Genomic DNA, 10,169 nt, shown 5'->3' on the forward strand with positions numbered 1-10,169 from the left:
GGTGTTACAAGAACAATGAATGGACAATTTGCAACCAAGTTTACAACATAAGGAATAGTACATTGTGCTAATTTGCAATGACATTTTCCACGACCTAATATGGTTTGAGAAATAGTTAAGATGCCATAGCACATAGGTCCAACTTAAAATTATCTTGAAATCTCAGTTCCCAAATTCATGGTCCTACTGGCTTAATATAAAAAATAACACATGCCTATATCTCCATATTAGCTATAGAATGCATTAATATTTTTTCTAAAATGAAAGTAGCACACAACAACAATGCTTGACTAAGAATGCCTCACTCCAGTTGGGTGCCCATTGAAATTCAAGAACCACTTATGCTAAAAAGAGGGTATTTTTGGTGGAGTTTAGGTCAAATCTAGTCTATATCATCCACATATTAGTAGCCACAAACTATCGCTTGATTTGTAGAAGCTAGCATTGGAGCATTACACAATTTCTAGGCATAGTAAGAGCATAAACAATGAAAAACATGTATTGGTAAAGGATAAAAAAGTTAACAAGCTTAAAAAGGATTAAAAAAATAAAACATCATAGTGCCAAACTTGCCCTGTGACATATGTCATTTTTGCCATCCTTCGTTATGAAGACTTGGCTTATCCACACAATCATACCATATTATGGTGCAAAAGAGATGTGAATCAATCATAAGGCCAAGTCAGACAAAATGAAAAGGGTTATTCAAAAGTGGCTGCAAAGGTGTAATCTAGACATGTTAAATCACCAAGGTATGTATAACACATTGGCATCCCCAAAATGACTCTTTATTTACCTCATTTTGATGTTGGATGCATGAGGAACCACTATTTTACTTATTGCCTTTATTTATAAAGTATGCACATGATTTTGTTTTGTGCTAGGGGAGACTATATGAGAGAGAGTGATAGAGCCTACACTAAAGCAAGGATTATAAGCACTACAAGCACTACAAGCTTATCCTAGCCTATAAGGTATAAGCTTAGATGAGTAACTAATACATAAGAAATGAGATTAGTTACATCCACCAGGTTAATCACACATAGTATGTATCAATGAGATTAGTTACAAGCTTATCCTAGCCTATAAAGATAAGACTAGAAGAAATTAATATTCCACATAAACAATCATAGTAATTGTCGTATCCTAATAGTTTGACCTTGAATATTTATATTATTCTAATAATATGACATTGAATATTTAGATTTTTATAGCATATGTGTGTCTCTTGAAATAATTGCTCATTTTTTGTATGAAATGATAATCATCCTATGCAAAGACAACATATATTCTTAAAGATGTCACAGATTGTCTCTACTTAATAAAGTAAAGTATCTATAGCAATTCAATGTAAGAAATTATCAAGCACACATGAGACTTTGATAATTTCAATGTCTTGAGAGAGACAACTTATCACAACAAAGTACCATCCTTACATCTCGTATTGTAAATATTGGGGCATGTCTTACAAAGAAAATTTAGAGGTCTCCATGAACATCAATTAGAAGTCGTGGTATCTAGCCAAGCATGGATCAAATGCTCTATAGCATCACTTTCCATGGTCATCTCAAACATACTAGCTCATCACACAACATGTCCTAGAGATTCCTTGGATATGGAAAGCCATGATAGACTCTAGCCCTTTACAAATAAGAGGGGTATTTTTGCATCATCTAAAGCCTTGAAATATTATGAGCAAGTATATGAGATACAAGACAATATGACTAAAATTTTATAATTTGAACTGAGTGCAAAGAAGGTTAGAGAAGGCTTACATTATGTTCATTTAGTGGGATTATCCCAACTACCAAGGAAGATTATATGGTGTAACATGTAAAAAAGCCATAGAAAAAAGTAAATGGTTAAATAAAAGAAATAAAGAAGCTTCAATAATATTTAATAGCATTTTTCCTCTGATAAGATCTTAGAAATATTAAAAAATTATATAAATAACTCATTCAAAGAGAATTGAGGGAAATATACAAAAAGGCCCAACCTTCCCATGACATAGGCCATGGTTTTTTATCATCCACTACAAAATATTAAGTTTCATAAGAATTTACTCATACGCCATATTTTCATACAAAAGAGATATAAATTCATAAGATAATACTAAGATGTTGCAAAATAATTGACAAAATTCTATGTCCAAATTCTCAATATGTACACCACCCCTTCACATCTAGATCATGTTAAAACCCCAAACTACTTCCTCATATGAGAGAGTCAATTTGTGATCTCGTTTGAGCCATGATGGACCTTAGGCATTCCCTTTATAATTGAAAAGATGCCCACATCACAACCAGAGGATGACCATTTCTTGTTCAATCTCTACAATGGTGCCAAAAGCATGCATGAGCCTATGAAACACAATGTTTATGTATTGTTTACACATTCTATTATGCATTTAATGATCTCTTGTAGAAACTAGATCAACTAAAGACATTACAAGAGTAACCTAGCATTCACAACATGCCAAACAAAACACTCATGTAGAAAATATTGAGATTTTTGTTGTAATGCCAATAAATAAAACACAACCTTTATGTTTTATATGGAGTTTGCATTCCTAATTCACCAAACTTCGAGCACTTGTTGACATTTATTCACGGTCATTATAGAAATAGATGATTACCTTCACTTGTACCTTTGAGACTAGTTTCCAAATAGGAGCACCTCAAGCTAGTCCTAGTTGTTGAATATCTTACCACCATTACTTCCTCCTTCATCCATTTTGGGTGCACTCCATGACTCGAACTTCATTTATGCTCAATGTTCTGCTTAGTTCACTAGAGATGGCAATTTTGTTCTATGAAAATCAACATAAAGTCATACCATTCCATATTCCTTAAACACTTATTTGAGCTTGGTGATACTTGTTAACAAATCATGATTGTGAATCCCCCAAAACATACACTGTGATACCCCACTCTCACCACTAGTTTGTCCATGAGAGCTACAATGACCAATGAGATTGGCACATAACTGTCATGCACATGGGTGTACGAACCTTTTTCTCAACAACAAAAAGATAGCCCAATCAAATCTTAAGTAGTGATAATATAGAGCCTCAAAGAGACCATGACATGATCTCTTATAATCTTAGTATATGGAAACTCAGTATTGTCTTTTGTTCAATAACAAATTATAGTGGCACCAAGTAGCCATAATAAAGAGCCTCTAAAGTGACTATATGAAATGTCCACAAGTACTAATGGGATTCATGCCACCTCAATCTCTTGAAACTATTTAGGGAAATATAATATAAAATCACGTGTAGAATGTTGAGATATCGAGCTCCACTCGTGATACGCCAGGGTGACCGTTGTATATTTATGTCACCGACTTGTCAGTTGCAGACGCGGTTGGTACACCACCCATGAATAATAGCTACATGATAGCTATCCTTATCTACTCTAGTTCGTGGCTCAGTTAGTATGCCACCTTAGTTAGTTGAGTTTGGTTTGAGACCCATATATAGGGTTCTTCTATTTCTTTGTACTAGAGTTCTTTTGGCTTACACAACTAAGAAGAGGAAAACTGTTTTCAGCCTCCACCCTTGTGTGTCTTCCCCCATTGTGCAAGCAAGAAAGCTTCAAGCGAGACTCCTTCCTTCTCTCCCACAATCTTGACATGGTATCAGAGCCTTGTTCGTGGTAAGGAGCTCAAGAAAGCAAGCCAAGCTCGCGGTGGTCTGGTAAGAGGAGCAGTGTTGCTTTCATTTTCTGTTTTGGGAGCAGATCTCTGTAGGTAGCACAGCCGGAAATTGCAGGAGTGCATTGTCTCAGGTTGAGACGCCCTTCGCGGTGAAGCAAGAGGGCAGTATATGCTGCGGGAAAGGGCTTTAGCCCTTGGCGACCTTGTTTTTTTGATTTGAGGCCATTTCGGGGCCTGTTTTGCAGACGGAAGTTTTCTGCACGCACTCAAGAAAAGACTCAGTTTTATGCTGTGCGACCACTGTTCTACAGGTCGGTGAAAAGTTACTGTAGAAATTGCATCGTATGCTTGTGCGCAGAGACATTGGGAGTTTCAGAATCATCCTTGGTTCCTGTTTATGCAAAATCGTCACTAGGAAGTGACTGTGTGGTCAAATACCACTTTCGCCAGTTTTGCAGATTTGCCCTTGTGAGGGTGAAGCTGTGTTTTTTGCAGTGACAGAATTTCTTGCAGTATTCTGTAATGGCGTCTGATTCTCTTTCACAGATTGTCACTGAAAAGCTTGACAAGAACAACTTCCAGGCATGGAAGTTTAGAATGACGAATTTCCTTATGGGAAAAGGATATTAGGAATTTGTTGCAGGAAATGAAGAAGAACCAGTTCTTCCTGATGTTCCCAATCAACAACAAATGCAGGCATTTAAAACATGGCATGAGAGAGCCAGGAAAGTTATGTATTGGCTGTCTATCAGTATTTCAGACTCTATGATTGTGCATATTCAGGATGCAAGTACGTCAAAGGAGGCATGGGATACTTTGTCAAAAATGTATAGCACAAATACGCAAGCCAGGAAAATGCAGCTCAAGCAAGAGTTGCATAATGTGCAAAGAGAAAGTATGAGCATCAACGACTACCACATGAAGGTGAAGAAGATTGCAGATGCACTTGCTTCCATTGGGTCGCCAGTGGAAGATGATGATTTAGTTTCCGTGACCTTGAATGGTCTAGGAAAGGATTATGCACAATTTCGGACATCCATTTCAGTTCGTGAAAGATTTCCTGATTTTGAGGAGTTGATTGCTCTTCTAATTTCTGAGGAACAGAGAAATGGTGGTGCATCTTCTTTAGGAGGAACTTCAAAAGAAGCTGTCTTCTACTCAAATGCTGGAAGAGGTAGAGGCAGAGGTAGAGGAGGCCGATTTGGAGGCCGTGGCAGAAATCAGAATATGCAGCAAACTCAAGAAAACCAGTCCTATGGAGGAGGACGTGGTAACTCTAGAGGCAGGGGGAGCCAAAGAGGTCGTGGTGGATGGCAAAGAGGCCAAAATGCAAACAGTAATGTTGAATGCTACTACTGTGGTAAAATGGGTCATATGGCTAAAGACTGCTATAAAAAGCAGAATGACATCATGAATGGAAAACTGCAACAAGGGAATTATGCATCTTCTAGTAGACAGGGTGATGACAGAAATGAGCATTTGTCATGGTGCAGCACATGAACAATTCTATGACAAGTGCAGAAGAAAGCAATGATGTATGGTATGTTGACTCAGGTGCATCAAACCACATGACAGGTCATGCAGAATGGATGGAGGATGCAAGGAAAATGGAAAAACCAGGATTTGTGGAGACTGGTGATGATACTGCACATCCTATTGTGCAGATTGGAAAAATTCCCTTGTCTATGCAGGGTGGGAAAAAGAAATACATGTCCGATGTATTTCATGTCCCGAATATCACCAAGAATCTGGTTTCAGTTGGTCAAATGGTTGAACAGGGCTTGCAGGTCAGATTTAATCCTCATGGATGCTTTGTTGAGGATATGAAAAATAAAGGTCGCTTGATAGCAAAAGGAAAGAAGAAGGGCAGAATGTTTACATTGGATGCAGACATGTCTGAATTGAGTGCAGCAATGTTTGCACATGGGACCGGTGTAGTTGCAGATATTGATATCTGGCATAAACACATTGGTCATGTTAATGTACAGCGACTTAAATCAATGCAGGCCCAAAACATTGTTGCAGGATTGCCTAAATTCAAGGTTGCAGAAATGCATAAGGTATGTGAAGCCTGTCAGTTTGGAAAACAGGCAAGGAAACCATTTCCTAGACATGTTCAAGAGAGTAAGAAGCCATTGGAATTAATCCACTCTGATGTGTGGACTACTAAAGCTGCATCTCTTGGAGGCTGTCATTATTTTGTCAGTTTTATTGATGACTATAGCAGAAAAGTTTGGGTGTATTTTATGAAAAAGAAAAGTAAAGTTTTTGGGCATTTTAAAACTCTTAAAGCTATGGTTGAAAAAGAAACAGGCCTGCAAGTAAAATGCCTAAGGTCAGATGGAGGGGGAGAGTACCTCTCAAATGAGTTTGCAAGGTTCTTGCAGGAGCATGGCATAAAGCAGCAATATTCATGCAGTCATACCCCACAGCAAAATGGAATTGCAGAAAGAAAAAACAGACATATTGGAGAGGTGTCTCGTGCCATGCTCAATGAAAAAGACCTGCCAGATTTTTATTGGACTGAAGCAGTTGCTACAGCAGTCTACATAATGAACATGACTCCCACTGCAGCAATACATGGAATGACTCCAGAGGAGAGGTTTACTGGTAGGAAACCAGATATTTCTCATTTGAAAATTTTTGGTTGCATTGCCTATGTACATGTGCCAGATGAGTTGAGATCCAAGTTGGATCCAAAAGCTGAGAAGTGCATCTTTATTGGTTACTCTCTGCAGCAAAAAGGGTATAGATGCTATAACCCTTCTACTCGTAAGTTTACAGTGAGCAGAGATGTTGTTTTTGATGAGATGAGTAGCTGGTATAAACCAGTAAATGTGATTGATGATGTAGATGCACAAAATGGTAATGCTGCACAGAATTCACAGCAGCAGTCACAAAATATTAGTGGACCTGGAGCGTCCTCTAGTAGTGGTTCACATTCTTCGCCATGGACAGGCAAATTGAGATCAGGAGAATCTTCTGAAGGCAGCACAAATAGTGGTATGCAGGTATCACGAAAAGGAAAAGAGAAGGTAGATCAGCCCGTGTTTGATGTGAATGCAGGTCACTCTTATGTGGATGGTGAATCCAGTGGCTCAGAACAGAGCATTGATGATGAGTTGGGTATTCCTTCTATTGTTACACCTGGAGTAAGGAAGACCAAGGATGTTTTGAGAGCACCTGGGAGTGAACCCACTTTGCGCAGGTCTACCAGAGTTAGGTATCCTGTGGATAGGCTGAAATATGATGGATTTACAGCCATTCACTATGCATATATGGTCAAGGTGATACAGGAACCAGAACCCACTTCTTTTGAGCAAGCCATGGGAAAAGAAAAATGGGAGAAAGCCATGGATGAAGAAATGGATGCCTTGGAAGCAAATGCTACATGGGAATTGGTACCTTTGCCTAAAGGTAAGAATGCAATTGGCTGTAAGTGGGTTTATAAGGTGAAGCACAATGCAGATGGTTCTGTGAACAGATACAAGGCAAGATTAGTAGTCAAGGGGTATGCACAAACATATGGCATTGACTATGAAGAAACATTCAGTCCGGTTGCAAGGATGGCAACCGTAAGAGCAGTCATTGCTATGGCTGCATCAAAGGAATGGTCTTTACATCAGATGGATGTAAAGAATGCCTTCTTGCACGGTGATTTGCAAGAAGAGGTCTATATGGAGCAGCCACCAGGTTATGTGCATGCTGTTCATCCTGAGTTTGTTTGCAGGTTGAAGAAAGCCTTGTATGGCTTGAAGCAAGCACCTAGAGCATGGTCTGACAAGATAGGACAGTATCTTGTCACTATTGGCTTTCAGATTTCCAAGGCAGATTTCTCACTTTATGTGAGAAAAACAGAGAAAGGTATTATGCTGCTTGTCATTTATGTTGATGATTTGATTATGACAGGTGACAGTGATGAAGATATCCTTCATGTGAAAATGCTATTGAAGCAGAAGTTTGAGATGAAGGATTTGGGAGAGCTGCGTTATTTCTTGGGCATTGAGGTGATTAGATCACCAAGTGGGATACAGCTCTTGCAGAGGCAGTATGGATTGGACATGCTGTCCAAATATGGGATGACAGGCTGTAAGCCTATTTCAGTTCCTTTGGAGCAAAATGTGAAGCTGAGCACAGATGCAGGTGAGCTTCTAGAAGACCCTACTATGTACAGACGCATAGTAGGAAGTTTGATTTATATGACTATTACCAGGCCAGATTTGAGCTATGCTGTTGGATTGGTAAGTCAGTTTATGCAGGCTCCAAGGAAACCACATTTGGATGCGGCTAGACGCATACTTAGGTATGTGAAGTCCACATTGCAGTATGGACTATTTTATGAGACTGGGGTTCAGATACAGTTGCATGGATACACTGATGCTGATTGGGCTGGTAGTATTTCTGATAGACGATCTACCAGTGGATATGTATTCTCTTTTGGGAGTGCTGCAGTCACTTGGAGCAGCAAGAAACAGCCTACAGTTGCCTTGTCGAGCACAGAGGCTGAGTACAGGGGTGCAGCAATGGCTGCATGTGAGGTAGCTTGGTTGCATAAGCTACTTTATGATATGCATCAGTCTACAGATGGGCCAGTTGTCATTTATTGTGACAACATGAGTAGTATACACTTGGCAAATAACCCAGTCTATCATGCTAGAACAAAGCACATTGAGGTGCATTATCACTATGTGCGAGAGAGGGTTTTACTAGGTCTTATTGATCTAGTTTATGTCAGCACAGAGGATCAGGTAGCTGACATATTCATGAACGCATTGGGCGCAGAGAAGCTGCGCAAGTTCAGAGACCTGCTTGGTGTGCAGGAATTGGGATTGAGCTCGAGGGGGAGTGTTGAGATATCGAGCTCCACTCGTGATACGCCAGGGTGACCGTTGTATATTTATGTCACCGACTTGTCAGTTGCAGACGCGGTTGGTACACCGCCCATGAATAATAGCTACATGATAGCTATCCTTATCTACTCTAGTTCGTGGCTCAGTTAGTATGCCACCTTAGTTAGTTGAGTTTGGTTTGAGACCCATATATAGGGTTCTTCTATTTCTTTGTACTAGAGTTCTTTTGGCTTACACAACTAAGAAGAGGAAAACTGTTTTCAGCCTCCACCCTTGTGTGTCTTCCCCCATTGTGCAAGCAAGAAAGCTTCAAGCGAGACTCCTTCCTTCTCTCCCACAATCTTGACATAGAATCTCTCCTTTCAAGGTTATTTGCTAGCCACTTATGCACTACACCCACATCTATACGAGATCCCCCTATGACATGCATGGATTATTTAATGAACATGAGTTTGAGGCCAAGTTCTCACTAAGAAAGCTAGCAATGAATAGTTCAATGACCTCAAATCTTATATTTTGACCATGATTGCCTCACAAAGAACCTTCTCCAAAATGGGAAGCTACATAAGAACTTGCAATTAGACCTATGTACATGTGCCATTCCAAAGAACTTACATTAAGGTTCAAGATAGCTCTCAAAACTAAAAATAAGCAAAGCCTTGAGCAAGTTTAAAGTTTTCATTGGCACAAGAGCTTGGCTTCTAGTTCACAAAAAATTTGCTCAGCACATTGTACACATGAAGACATAAGCCAAAAACAAATAAGGGCTTTGCTAAAAATGGATTTGTTATGCATGTAACGAAGACAATCCAAGTCTTCGCTAAAAGTGGAATTTCTATGCACATAAATATGCAACATAAGACATTCCACTCTAAACTAGTCCTTTGTAAGATCTTATTAGGCAATCTGTAATTATCACAACCCACTAGACTCAAAAACATTCAATTGCAATTAATTGTAATGGAGTATCAACGTTGCTCTATATCATGATATTATTCTAGTTGTTATGTCTTTATAGAGGGAAAACAACTATTTGAGTTCTACTATTGATTATAATCTCAGTCTTAATTATTTTTACTAAGTACCAAGTTTTAAGCCAATTATTTGAAGCTACTTCCACTCAAAATCTAACTAGTTCTAGCTTGATTTGGTAACTGAGTGGTTGTAGGAAGAGAGTTGAAAGATAAAACTTGTTTGATGTGTGAGGGGTATAAAGGAAATGATGTGAATGTCATATGCTATGTCATTTATCTATCAGACTAAACACGTCCAATTGTGGAAATGTAGATCTAAATGTGTATGAGTGTGTGCGTGGCTCTTGGGCATCAAGAGTGAAGTTCTTGGACATGTGTAGGAGCTATAATGGGTGACAAACAAGAGAATATATGGTGACGAGAGAGAGAGAGAGAGAGAGAGAGAGAGAGAGAGTTCCAACTGGAGATGTGTTACGTGCTTGCAAGATCTCCCATGGTTGCTATGTATTTTGCACTACATGCGATGAGACATTGCTTCATCTCTTCGTCTCTTGCCCTATTGCTCAACAGATTTGGAGTTTTGTTTCTTGTGTGTGGTTCTCAATGACTCAGAAGCAGTGGATATCAGTTCATTCGTGGATTATGGAAAGGATGCCTTCTATGTTTGCCTTGCAATTAAATCATTCCT

The sequence above is a fragment of the Lygodium microphyllum genome, chromosome 22 (genome assembly GCF_053477565.2).
Source record: "Lygodium microphyllum isolate KBCC chromosome 22, Lygodium_microphyllum_v1.1.10, whole genome shotgun sequence".
In the NCBI taxonomy this organism is placed as follows: domain Eukaryota; kingdom Viridiplantae; phylum Streptophyta; class Polypodiopsida; order Schizaeales; family Lygodiaceae; genus Lygodium; species Lygodium microphyllum.